The 15,070-nt window shown below is 34.7% G+C and overlaps 1 long non-coding RNA gene across 1 annotated transcript; it reads right to left on the minus strand.

Moving 5' to 3' along the window:
* Positions 1-7,579: 7,579 nt before the first annotated feature.
* On the minus strand, positions 7,580-13,688 carry LOC147812580 (uncharacterized). Its single transcript, XR_015432906.1, has 3 exons — positions 12,896-13,688; positions 9,985-10,043; positions 7,580-7,858 (listed from the first exon to the last, which is right to left on the minus strand). It is a non-coding gene; the product is annotated as an uncharacterized LOC147812580 (long non-coding RNA).
* Between the last annotated feature and the right edge of the window lie 1,382 nt (positions 13,689-15,070).

A 15,070-nucleotide genomic window follows, 5' to 3' on the forward strand; every position in this document is an offset into this window, starting at 1 on the left:
ACGAATTTATTTGACGATTTTTGATTTATATCACGAATTATACTATAGCACGTTTCTAATAGGTTAAACGAATTACATGTCATTTATTTGAATTCAAAATTATTTAATTGACTTAGTATTTACTAAAAAGATGTACTTTTTTTTAAAAAAGGTGGTATATGGATTTGAATGATTGTTTTGAATTCTTAGAATTTTGTGGATTTGCAATGTACCTAAGTTAGTAGCGAGCGTATAAGATTGCGTAGCAACCATAACCATATAAGATGCAAACCATATAAGATTGCGTAGCAATTTTCTGGGGTTGGCGAGCGCTAGCGAGCAGGGGGGAGCAGCCCACTAGTTTTATTGAATTTATATTTGCACAGAACATTTCACCAGTTTTAACAATGATCCGCTTAGGATAGAACGCAAATCAATGAATTTTAAGACTAAAAAACATATTTCTCGAAATTTGCAAATCTGCTTTTCATATAATAGATTAAAACACACAACATTTAATGATTAAATTAGCTTATTGTTATCTACGTCATTGGTTCTTAAAGTATTCAACGCAATTGCAACTTACTATGAGAATCTGAAAATTATTCAAAATTTTGCTGTTAGATATAAAAATGAAGACATTAAGAAAGTTTGTTTATACTTTACCTCATGGATTATTCGGGTATCTGTTCAAATAGTAGATTCAAACTTCTATCCGAAATTTTTGCCCTCTCTGACCAAGAACCTATATTTGTAGCCCTTTTGTACGAGATCGGTACAGTTAAAAGAAATAGTTTAGTTTAAAAATAAGAGAACTTTTGAGACACTCATTTGAGTCGAAATCTATATATTTACTTAGCACCAAACTTACAATTTTTCAAATCTTAAATTGGCAACATTTAATTTATACGTGAATACGTTGAACGTATTTTTTAAAACACATAAATACATATTTCATTTCATTAGAAACATATGAATGTTGAAAAATTTAAATCCCTTGCTTAAAAATATATTTTAAAATTTTAATAAATTATCTTGAATTTGGATAGGTCGAATAAATCTGGTATTTATACTAAGTTAACATTCTCAACTGAAATGGTTTTAAATTTTCGAAGAGATTTAAAGAGACTTTTGCTGCAATATTAAATTTAAGTTCTAATTTTGTCATCCAACTTATATTTAAACTTTGTTTTGAAATAAGTTTTATAATTTATTTGGAACTTTAAGTACCTTATAGTTTATGTACCCATTTTCGAAATTATCAATTAAAACAAGTTTTGTTTATCAGGATTATGGAATATTCTGCATCCTGTAACGATTAATTTATCTACGAACCTTTAAAATAAGCTCTACCACTTATGCTTTGAAAGCTAATTTGTCTAGTACCCAAGTACTTTCCAGGATGTGGATGGACGGCTCTACGTGTAAAACGTCGTTAACCTATAATTTTGAGTCATACTTAATCGAGAACAATTTACAACGAAACTAGTTTAATACACAAGATAGAACGTTTTCGAAGTCTACCCGTATTACAGAGGGATTTCAGCCACGATAGTTAGCTGGACTGCAAGAACTAACATTTGACTAAAGTCTGCGAATACCTTTGGGTTTTGACAACTACAATGAACAAAAATTCAACGATATTTTGACTTAAATACCTGCCGATTCGAAACTAACTTCACATTAAACTAAGATTTGTTTTATTAATTTATACACTAAACGTATAACGATTTCATATACCCGCTAATCAATTCTGCACTGCTACGCTCTGCCAATGCGTTAAATGCAGATTTTTTGCGAAACTTTGTAGAGCTAAAATATTACTTAACTATGGCCTGGCCAGTCAGGATCGGGGATTTAACATTTGGAGCTGGGCATCCACTATGAGAATGTTATGGTTTGTGATAAGATTAACTCTGCAAAAGAGTTAATGCGGGAAAAATTTCAACCCTACGTCATTTGAAAATGTTTTTATTTTTGATCAAATTTTACTGCCAATTAACATTCTTTCCTGAATCGCGCATAAGTGACCATTATTTAACATTTCACTTTTAATAAAATATTGACTAATTCAACATTTAACAAAAAATAATTATAAAATTTTAAACGTTTATTTATATTTTATTCTTCAAAAATCTTACACCTTTCTGAATTGTTTTCTTACAGTAAGAGGATGGACAATTACAAGACTATGCATTTAAAAAAGATTCACGAACTTAGACTGTTTCAGGGCATTTATTGTTTATGTTGCTCAAGAGATCTTCAAAATTAAAGCTAAAAAGTTTAATTTGTGTTTGTATTTTATTAATTTTAGCTTTTTGGTATAAGTAATAAGTCATCCAGTCTTAGTACAAATCACTAGATCTAAGATGTCTTCCGAGTTGAAAATTTTATTTTTTAAACTAAAACAAATTCCTAATTCCTGACTTTGTAAATAGTTATTAAAATAGACGCACGTTTTTAAAACTTTGTTGGTACCTTTAATGCACCTGTTACAAAATTTTATTCGAATTAGAAATTTCAAAATTCGAACAAAGCTGAATTTCAGTATTTCTAAAAGTTTTTTCCATGCAATTTTCACTAAACTTAATAAAAATAACTGAAAATGATCGAAACTGCATAACCTTAATTAAAATAATTTACTATCTCATAATTGATAAAAATTTAATTTTAAATTTTAAGTATACTCTTAATATTATAACTTTTACCGCGTAACTATGCCCCATTGTTTAAACTTATTTTGCCGCCGAGTCAATGAATTAATGTTAGCTTATGGTTAAAATATTTTTTATAGTTAGTCGTATGTTAGTAGTTAGCCAGAAATAGCATGATGAATGAATATGAATGCATAACGAAATTCCTTAAACATGAATTGCTTCAAATTTGCTCATCCAGGCATATTTACATTAAAAGGGGAAAATTTTCTACATTTATTTACTTTTTGAAACTATGGCTCGATAGTGTCACAGATTCTTTTAAATTTTTAAAATATCCTTTTATCACGTGCTATGCTCATAGCCAGTTTCGAATAACTAAACGAGCCGAATCATCCGTAATAAATATTGTTCAGTGTTGAAATTTTTATTTGAACAAATACTTTTGACACTGAATATGCACTTAAAACAGCTAAAAATATTTGATAATAATGAAGTAACACATCATAATAATGAAGCAAATTGAGGCAAATCCATTTAAAGATTATCGTTATGCAAAAAGACTCGGCGGAGAAATAAGATTAAAAACAAGACTAGTTTTGTAGAGACCCATTTATTAATGTATTAAAAATATCTTATTAGAAATATAATTTCAGTTTATCTTAAGAAATCAACTGGCAAGTTGAAATATTTTATTTACCAAAATTCTAACTTATCTAACATTTTCAGTGCATGAGATAATGTGTATAATTAGTTCGATCTACAGATAAAAATTACTGTTACGCCAAAGCGTGTTAGCGACCAGTTTTCTTTTGAGTAGCAAAATTAGAACATTTCTTGAGCAAACCTAACGCGTTCCGCTACGCCGACTTAATTACTAGACAGTCTTGATTTTTCATGATTTTTTTTAATAGTTTCGTTCTCAAACTTTATATAAAGCACATTCTTTTAAATTTGGAATAAATACCTAGAATGGTTATTGCCTATACTATATAAATGATCGACAAATTGTAAATTTAAATTTGTTTTGTGAAATTTATCTTAATACAGTTACGTAAATGAAAATAAGACCTAATGTGTGAAGTGTCAACTTAACTATACAACATTGTTTTCCATCAAAGCTAACTAAGATTAGGACAAAAATAAAATTTGAAAAATGCGATACTATGACGAGACAGGTAGTCGTTATTGCATGAATGTTTTTAAATAATTTAAGTGATGGGTACATAAACAGACAGATCCGGAATAGTAAGATAAAATTGGTATTTCGAACAGTACGGGATAACTTTAATTCGAAAACTGGTATTTAATAAGTATTTTACTGGTGAGGTGGGGATTAATTAGTAACTATCAATTTCATAACGAGTGTTTTATTAAGGTAACTCTAAATTTGTGATATTTTATGTACTCGTTTTCCGGTTTCTAAGCATCTCGTTACCTCAAAGAGTTTTAAAATGTCGATTTAATAAATACCGGTTTTTACCTGGACCCTGGAATTTTTTTTAAAGATCAATTAAAGATAAATTTATTAATTTTTAAAGATCAATTTTTTTAAAGATTAAGACAAATTTAAGAGTTAGTTTATTTTAATAATATCCTATAAATTTGAGATACGAATTTTGTCTATTAGATACAGATTCCTCAAATCTTTTTTACTTAAACTTCAGATTAAGTGTATTTTAACAGTAGATTTTGAAATTAACTCACCCCCTCTCCAACCACACATTTATTTCAACAGATTCTAAAATATGAAAGTAACGCATGATGTATTTGGTGGAAATATATTGAAAAGGAATATTTAAATATTTGTAATACCAAAATTAAATCCGATATAAAGTTTTATTCATCTAAATAAGTTTCGTCTGAGAATCAAATGAAAGTATTTTAATTTTTAACAATTCTCTGAATGTAATGATTTGAATTTAAACACCAAAACAATTCTTTTGAATAATACAATTTAGATTTTAGTTAGTGTACTAGACAATAGTTCCGAGGAAAAACAATAAGTCAAAGTTAGTTCTTTTGCGCTAATATTTAATTTTTCTTAAATATTATTTCATAGCTGATAACGAGCAATAGATAACAATAAGCTTGCCTTAATAATTTTAAGACTATTAACAGTACGCATATAGACATTAGAGAAGACAGCCGAGACATTGCAGAAGGTGCATTCCATTTTTAGAGTAAATTTAATTTAAGATATTTAATGGGTAAATATGACTCAAAATAATTTAAGACTAAAAATTTCTAGGTATGATAAAAAGGAATATTTAGCTAATTAAGATTTAATTATTCTTTACGCTTAAGAAATATTTCTGAAATAAACTTTTAAGTAATGTACACTTAAATTTCATATAATTTATAAATATGTGTTTAGATTTAATTTAAAATATTTATAGAACTTAATTTTTATAAGAGAAAAATTTTAATTTAAATAATCAAAATATTGAAAATGGAATTTTCATATTCAAGGAGAATGTAAAAATAAACCTCTTTTTCAGTTAAAGAAATACGATCAGCGTTTCTATTATGTCATGACGACTAGGCAACTGAAGTAGGTCATCTTGGCAAACTACGATCCTCGTGGCAGATAGGTCAGCAGTGGACATCTTGGCAAACTACGCTCCTCGTGGCAGATAGGTCAGCAGTGGACATCTTGGCAAACTACGCTCCTCGTGGCAGATAGGTCAGCAGTGGACATCTTGGCAAACTACGCTCCTCGTGGCAGATAGGTCAGCAGTGGACATCTTGGCAGACTGATCCTCGTGGCAGATAGGTCAGCAGTGGACATCTTGGCAGACTGATCCTCGTGGCAGATAGGTCAGCAGTGGACATCTTGGCAGACTGATCCTCGTGGCAGATAGGTCAGCAGTGGACATCTTGGCAGACTGATCCTCGTGGCAGATAGGTCAGCAGTGGACATCTTGGCAGACTGATCCTCGTGGCAGATAGGTCAGCAGTGGACATCTTGGCAGACTGATCCTCGTGGCAGATAGGTCAGCAGTGGACATCTTGGCAGACTGATCCTCGTGGCAGATAGGTCAGCAGTGGACATCTTGGCAGACTGATCCTCGTGGCAGATAGGTCAGCAGTGGACATCTTGGCAGACTGATCCTCGTGGCAGATAGGTCAGCAGTGGACATCTTGGCAGACTGATCCTCGTGGCAGATAGGTCAGCAGTGGACATCTTGGCAGACTGATCCTCGTGGCAGATAGGTCAGCAGTGGACATCTTGGCAGACTGATCCTCGTGGCAGATAGGTCAGCAGTGGACATCTTGGCAGACTGATCCTCGTGGCAGATAGGTCAGCAGTGGACATCTTGGCAGACTGATCCTCGTGGCAGATAGGTCAGCAGTGGACATCTTGGCAGACTGATCCTCGTGGCAGATAGGTCAGCAGTGGACATCTTGGCAGACTGATCCTCGTGGCAGATAGGTCAGCAGTGGACATCTTGGCAGACTGATCCTCGTGGCAGATAGGTCAGCAGTGGACATCTTGGCAGACTGATCCTCGTGGCAGATAGGTCAGCAGTGGACATCTTGGCAGACTGATCCTCGTGGCAGATAGGTCAGCAGTGGACATCTTGGCAGACTGATCCTCGTGGCAGATAGGTCAGCAGTGGACATCTTGGCAGACTGATCCTCGTGGCAGATAGGTCAGCAGTGGACATCTTGGCAGACTGATCCTCGTGGCAGATAGGTCAGCAGTGGACATCTTGGCAGACTGATCCTCGTGGCAGATAGGTCAGCAGTGGACATCTTGGCAGACTGATCCTCGTGGCAGATAGGTCAGCAGTGGACATCTTGGCAGACCTGATCCTCGTGGCAGATAGGTCAGCAGTGGACATCTTGGCAGACTGATCCTCGTGGCAGAATAGGTCAGCAGTGACATCTTGGCAGACTGATCCTCGTGGCAGATAGGTCAGCAGTGGACATCTTGGCAGACTGATCCTCGTGGCAGATAGGTCAGCAGTGGACATCTTGGCAGGACTGATCCTCGTGGCAGATAGGTCAGCAGTGGACATCTTGGCAGACTGATCCTCGTGGCAGATAGGTCAGCAGTGGACATCTTGGCAGACTGATCCTCGTGGCAGATAGGTCAGCAGTGGACATCTTGGCAGACTGATCCTCGTGGCAGATAGGTCAGCAGTGGACATCTTGGCAGACTGATCCTCGTGGCAGATAGGTCAGCAGTGGACATCTTGACAGACTGATCCTCGTGGCAGATAGGTCAGCAGTGGACATCTTGACAGACTGATCCTCGTGGCAGATAGGTCAGGCAGTGGACATCTTGACAGACTGATCCTCGTGGCAGATAGGTCAGCAGTGGACATCTTGACAGATGATCCTCGTGCAGATAGGTCACGCAGTGGACATCTTGGAGACTGATCCTCGTGGCAGATAGGTCAGCAGTGGACATCTTGGCAGACTGATCCTCGTGGCAGATAGGTCAGCAGTGGACATCTTGGCAGACTGATCCTCGTGGCAGATAGGTCAGCAGTGGACATCTTGGCAGACTGATCCTCGTGGCAGATAGGTCAGCAGTGGACATCTTGCAGACTGATCCTCGTGGCAGATAGGTCAGCAGTGGACATCTTGCAGACTGATCCTCGTGGCAGATAGGTCAGCAGTGGCATCTTGGCAGACTGATCCTCGTGGCAGATAGGTCAGCAGTGGACATCTTGGCAGACTGATCCTCGTGGCAGATAGGTCAGCAGTGGACATCTTGGCAGACTGATCCTCGTGGCAGATAGGTCAGCAGTGGACATCTTGGCAGACTGATCCTCGTGGCAGATAGGTCCAGCAGTGGACAACTTGGCAGACTGATCCTCGTGGCAGATAGGTCAGCAGTGGACATCTTGGCAGACTGATCCTCGTGGCAGATAGGTCAGCAGTGGACATCTTGACAGACTGATCCTCGTGGCAGATAGGTCAGCAGTGGACATCTTGACAGGACTGATCCTCGTGGCAGATAGGTCAGCAGTGGACATCTTGACAGACTGATCCTCGTGGCAGATAGGTCAGCAGTGGACATCTTGACAGACTGATCCTCGTGGCAGATAGGTCAGCAGTGGACATCTTGACAGACTGATCCTCGTGGCAGATAGGTCAGCAGTGGACATCTTGACAGGACTGATCCTCATGGCAGATAGGTCAGCAGTGGACATCTTTGAAAATATGCTCCCCAAGGTGACTTAATGACGATGAAGTACTCAATGCAAAGCCTAGTTTTAAACATAAAACAAAATGTCTTTACTCCTATGGTCAAATTAAACATAGGGTTAGTTAGTAAAAAACTTAGAGGCAGCGTTTGATATTATTGGGTGAAGTTTTATAACTATTAGCTACGCAAATCTCAGTAAACCTCCCGAGTCATTTACAAAAACTTCATCATTTTACAAAATCTTAAAAACTTGTAACGATGTTCATATCAGTCCGAACAATTTAAATTCCTACTCACAGGACCTCTGAGCTATGTGCGTGCTTTTCAAATATCTATCACAGAAGTCTATATTAACAAATGCTGACGAAGTTTAAATGAAAACGAAATTTCAATTACCAAAAACTTTAAATAACCACGGAATTAAAAAATTTACAGTCGTAAAAGTTATTTTGGAGGTTTGGTGAAATGACCAAATTTCATTAGCCTCCTGATCATTAGGAGCTCTTATCAGCAGAAGTTAACACCCCCCGTACAACCAAGTATTTAAATGAAACACAAATATTTTACACTGCTCAATTCTTAAAAAATAACTGATACATTGCTGTAACTTGTTTATATTTAGAGAGAATATTAAAAAATAATTTTATACATAATTCATGCTATAACAAGAAAAATTTTAAATTCTTAAAAAAAATTTTCAATTTTTAAGTTTAAATAAGATCTTTGCACTAAATTTCTCTTTAAATTTTAAGATTTGATAATTTTAACTCCATATTTCTTTTAAAATGTAGGGAAAATCTAGACAATTTTCAACCTAATTTCCATACTGAGTAGAAAAAGCAAGTTTCGGCAAAAAAACATGAAAATAGTCCCTTTATTAACGTTTTGGAACATTAAAATTACTATAAAATATGTTGCAGCGAGAAAATTTCAAAATAAGTTGCGAAAAGTTTTTATTGGTCTAGAGTGTCAAAAAAGTTTCATGGTATAGTCAAAATTATAGAGCATGAACTAAATCAATTTTCAGTTCAATGCAAAAGTTTTTATTGAGAAAAAACTTTTTCCTAATAAAAAGCAAAATAACACTAATATTGTCAAATGTTTTTACAAATTCTTGATTTTATTATGCTTTTTATATCATTTTATTATAAAATGGTCAAAGTTAGAAAATAGACTCGAGAGTTTCACGATTTTGGGAGTAGTTCACTGTAGCCTTAAAAAAAACCAATTAAGAGCCGTGGTGCCCCCCCCCCCCCTCCTGAGCGTAAGCCTTCCAATGATACTAGTACCTTAGCATAGGCTGATAGATACCAATTCTGCTCTTCGCTGTAACCGACCACAGTTCTGACGTAAAATATCCTCAGTCTGTTCATGATTTAGAAGCTCGTTACCATCAGACTGATCGTGGAAGGATTTACGCAATTTTTAAGACTTTTAAAATTAATATTTAATGTAAAGATTAAAAATGTATAAAATATTAGTCAAAATAAGTTCAAAACTACACATGTTTCATGCCACGCTAACGGATCTACAGTAAATTCTAATTCTAAATTTCAAAATACCTAAATTAATGTTATTACCCGAGTTTTTGACTATTTTATAATTTCAAAAAAAGACTTAACTACACATTAATATTGAATTTTTAATGAAAAATGTAATATTCTTAAAGCTTGATAAAAACAACTAATTCACAGTTGCACCCTAGCTCTTAGTTCATCGCCAACATTATACAAAATCTACATGCAAAGTTTCAAGCAAGTCTAAAGTAAACTGTTATGTGTGCTGGAGTAAAAAATCTCCAAATCTACGTTCTGGAAATGCATTTAAATTGTAACAAAATATCTGAGAGCAAAAACTCGAAACTTTCAGAAAATGCTATGTCTTTATATAAAGTTTATATAATATATAATAAATTGAAAATTTAATCTTTTAATTTATTCAGACAAAAAAGGTTAAATTTTCAAAGCTTAAAAATATTCAAGTGTCTTTATGAGTCTACTTTCATTTTCATTTGTGAGTGCGAAAAAATTAATATGATTTCAAAAGATAGATCAAAAATTTAAAAAGGTTTTCAAAAGCTAATGAATAAAACGTTCTAACGATGAAATGTTAAACAGTAGACTCAAGGAATAAAATTTCTATTAAAAAATGCATTGATCAGATCAAAATAATTCTTAACTTCCTTACCCAATCTAAATCGCATAATGATGACCAACAACATCTATTTTCAGGTAGCTTCTTGGATCCTGCAAGAAAATAGGAAACCTGTCATTAAAAATATAAAATTTGTTGCATACACAGCGGAGTATGTTTTTATTACTTTACGTAATATACTTTAAGGTTCGTTGATGAACGTTGTATACTTATTACTAATAGATAGATAATATTAAACGAATACTACGACAATATTAGAGTTCGATATTATATATTCAGGAGGTTAAATTAAAATCTAATTCTGAGAAGAATTGGAAAAAATTAAAGACTTAATATTTTGGTTCATTTTACAGTTCTCTGACAAATTTCTTGTCTAATGAGATTTTAACTGTTTCGAATCTGTTTAACTCAGAAGCCCTGAAAAAATTAGTTTCTGACAATTGCAGAAGAACCTAACGAAATTTTAGATTGATATTCGTAGCTAGATGTGGTTGACCTACGAATGAAATTTAAAGTACGCAGTAAACTCCCCAACCTCATAGGAAGTTACCGCGCATTTCTTAACATCGAATAAAATCATGAAATAGATTATTTTCATTTTATGCATAATCTAACAACATAACATAAGCTACCATGCTAAATCTTTAGTTTACAGTCACTAGCCAAACTATTAGACGCACTATAAGATTCTATGTAAAATCTTAATTATCAAGTGATACAGCTGTATTATTTTTACGCAGCTGAAATCTGTTTGCACTTTTTTACCATCGTTTGTAAATTTATTACCACTGTTATGCAATACGGTAAAAAATTATTAATAGGACTATATAAAAATCTCCTAAATAAAACCCATTACATGTGTGTTTAAATATAAAAATATTGCATATAAAGTCGTGCAAAACAAGTTAAAAAACTACAGCGCGTCTCATAATTTGGTCTAATTATTATAACATACTAAAACTTCATAGAATAAATATTCTATATTTATATAATAAATAGCCTAATTTATCCTATCGTCGAATTTATATTATTTATAGTCTAATTCAGCCAATTGATACACGAACGTAAACGAGTACAAACGGGTTGCAGTAGCGTAAAAACAATAATGCTGTATCGTATTACGTTATAATCAAGATTTTACACAGAATCTTGAAATGCGTCTAATAATACGGTCAGGTACAGTAGGTAAAATTAATTGCACCACCTGAAGATTGTCACATTTGCACAACTACATACGAACTAATTAACTGCATAACGATATTAAAGATTTCTAGAATTCAGTGCCAGTAAAATAGAATTAGATACCGAGCCTTTCAACATAAATTGTGAAACAGTGAGGTTGGAATTGCAGCTTTAATTAATTTAGTTTCAATGTAGCAATCTGAAACAGTTGCTTCTAAATATGCCACAGTTACAAATTACCAAACACTAGTTTCCCAAATCTAAACTCTCATGCCCAGAAAATCAGTACTATGCTTGCTTCATTTTATACGCGTGAACAAGCGTTTTTAACTATCAAACATTTGAAAAAAAATAATTTCAGAAGTAGACTAACAGACAAGCATTTAGCCTCGTACCTTACAATAAGTACACCTCACTTCGACACTCAATATAAGTAACTTTTAAAAATCAAATCGTAATTTCATTCATCTCAAATATTTTAAAACTTTTATAGAGTTTTGTATTTTAGAAGATTTTACTTAGCCCACTAAACTTCTCAGATTTGTTGAAAAGGCGCTCATCCCTGCTCTAGGGCTACCAAAATAGACCGAAAAAAAAAGATTGCCCTTTCTCTCGTCGACCAGAGCCAAATCCTGTTCTAAACAACGACACCACACCTAAACTTCAACTAGTTATAACTCGTTACAGTAGTCACCGTCACGGTTCCAGACGAATGGCTAGGGGAGTTCTTACTTTAGACAAACTATAGCTTAACCCCTTAACAGTGACATATTTCAGAAAAATTGACGAAAAATGGAAAATTTAACTCTAATTTTGTTCTTTATATTATTATAGTTAATATATAGTATATATATTATAAATTAAAATTGTTTTATTACAAAAATAACATTGTAAATGCAATAACTACTGTATTTATAACTTTTGCATACACATAAAAGGTAATGGATTACACACACATCTTATTCAATTAAACAAAATTTTGAAGCTAAATATAATATAACTAGTATAATATAAAAATAAGATTTTCAATACATAAATTTTTACAAGTCTTTTACTGTATGGTATATTCCAAAACCCCCACCCACATTTCCTTCCCTCGACTGAAGTCATTATCGGTGAAAAACTAGAACTCATCTTATCAGGTAAATAGTGAATTCAGTATTCTAAGGTAGAAACGAAATGAGCTCGGGCTTCACAAGGACTTTGTTTAACAAAATTAAAAGTTTATGCAACCTAAATTTAGAAAAAATTTATAGCACTAAACTCCCTTATTAAGCTTGAATATGCAATGTTTTGGAATTTAGTGGCAAGTTTATTAAGTTTGAAACAGTCACAAAACTTTATAAGTCAATTCAATATCGAAGGGGAAAAAATGACAAAGTTTTAAAAGCAGACTGCTAGATAAAGTATTTAAAGTATGTGCTAGTATTTAAAAACTAATAATCGCGTTAAATCCTGTGAAAAAAATATATACAAAACATTAAAACTATTGTTTTGTAAAACTTTAGTTTCATTGTTCCAATTTTATTTCAAGTCGTTTTTACTCAATAATCTAAAAAGAATTTTAACTTAGCGAAACTGATAATTTTAAAAGTAATACTTTAAATAAGCCAATATCCCATCAAAATATTCGAAATATTACAAGAGAACCAAGTCAATAAAATAGGTATATCAATCATTTTTAAGTTTACAAGCATACTATCAATTATCTCGAAAAACTTTAAGTGTATGTAAAAGTAGCGAAAATTAGAAAAAGACTTACTGTAAAGTTCTGTACAAATAATACTAGACTTAGAAAGACGCATCATATCCTGTTTGTATCAAAAATTGGACTGAGTACACTAGTCTACAAACTCATAAGAAAAAAACCACAACAACAACAAAGCAGAGATACGAAGAGCTCGTTTAGTACCAGTCCTGCCCCGTATTTTATATTCCTTAATATCGATAGCGATTGGCAATTATAGTCTATCAAAATCGAATTGAATTGATGATGAAGAGGATCCATGCTACTCGCGGTTTTGGGGCCTCCCTGAGCCGAGCGTTATCACCTGCCAAAAGTTCTGCAGTGTGGAGGTAGCGGGTTCGAATCCCGTCCTACCAAGGATGTGTCTTCGTTCTGTCCTTATTTAAATTGTACTATCTGTCTTTCTACTTGATGAAGGTTCCGCAGTGGACTGATCGTTGAGGCATGGTTCCTAGCAGATCACCGAAGTCAAGCATCACTGGCTGCGGTCAGTGAGCGGGCGGGTGACCATTTGGATTAATCTGCGTAGGGACCGGGGGTGTGCTGCATGGGTCCTCGTTAAGCTGTTCCACCATAAAGTGCTCGACTTCGCATGTAGGTCGTCGGATTACCGAAGCGGGTGTGCCATCCCTTCTAAAGAGGATCAAAATTGTGATGGTATGTCTTCGAATTATCCTCAGGGATGTTTCCCAGACCGTCGCCAATTGTGCAGCTCTAGTGTGACGTAAATAAAGTACCTACGTATCTACTTGATAAAGAATTAAAACCAGTGCTTGCGTAATTGAATGTATGTCATGTAATTGAGCACACAAGCATGCATGTATCAATGAATAAAATACTCGTTTGTGTCTTGTTGTGATGAGGTGACTTTTCAGGGTTGGGAAAAATTCTAGCAAAAGTTGTTAAGTAAATAAGACATTTTTACAGAATGATAAAAGGGGCCTCCCTAGATAAGTTGTCTTACCATTCCACCAAACGCTCTCTAACTTGGAAGTAACGGATTCCACCACCATCCTGAATGTATTATTGAAATATACTTCTCGAGTTTTTGTTCCGCAGTGATTGTAAAGACACGGTTCCCAATAGAATATCGAAGTCAAGTATTACTGGTTGAAGTCAGTAAGCGGGTGGGTAACCGCTTTGATCCGCCGGCGTATGGACCGATTCTGCGCGATATCAGTCCTCGTGAAACTGTTCTACCGTAAAGTGCTTGACTTCGGGTGCAAGCCGTCCCTCTACAGAGGATTAAAATTGTGATGATAGGTCTTCAAATCATCCTTAGGGAGGTTTCCCAGACCGTTGCTAATAACCCTTTCTGCAGCTCTAGTACGACGTAAATTAAATACCCATCTGCCTATATCAAACTTGAGCTATTTGTTCTTGATATTGACAAGGGTTGATAAACCATACTTTTAAATTAGCATACAAGTTTGCATATGCATGTAAAGAAAATAAATAAATTAATAGAACGATACAATATTTCAATAGACAATAGTTTAGATGCTGAGCTCAGGGGATAGAGCGTTCGCCTTCCAATGAGGTGAACCGGGTTTGAATTCCACCAATGGCTGGTCGATATGAATCCACATTCGGTTCACACCGACCACAGTTCTGAAATATCCTCAGTGGTAGACGTATCGCTGGTTAGAGTCCCTTTGCCGTCAGGCTAACCATGGGAGGTTCTCGTGTTCTTCCTCTCCATGTAACACAAATGGGGTTAGTTCCATCAAAAAGTCCTCCACGAATGCAACATTTCTCCCAATACTTGATCTAGGAATTCCCTTGTCTTCTGGATTGAGTTTTAAATTACAAGGATACGGAGTTGTACATCAGAAGTCGTACACCCAAAATTTGGGTCGGCTGTTTAACGACGGTTATAACATAAAATAAAATAGTCTGGTTGTTAAAATCACACTAGAGCTTCTCTAATGTTCTAATGGTGACGATCTGCGATTTATCATCACTCATTCGAATTCACGCGCATTACACTACCACAGTTTATATCGGACAGAAGGAAGTAATCGCCCGATCTTTGCACCACGCTCCCCAACCGGTGAATCATGCCTGTACTGTTCCAGTTCTTAAGCAACCAGCTCTTAACTTTATTCAAGTAAAGATTTGTAAATTATATTGCCCCAAATTGTAAGATGATAAAGAACATATATTGCTGTTGTCTGTTCACTTCGGTTA

The sequence above is a fragment of the Parasteatoda tepidariorum genome, chromosome 4 (genome assembly GCF_982258835.1).
Source record: "Parasteatoda tepidariorum strain Cologne lab strain chromosome 4, Ptep-v5.0, whole genome shotgun sequence".
In the NCBI taxonomy this organism is placed as follows: domain Eukaryota; kingdom Metazoa; phylum Arthropoda; class Arachnida; order Araneae; family Theridiidae; genus Parasteatoda; species Parasteatoda tepidariorum.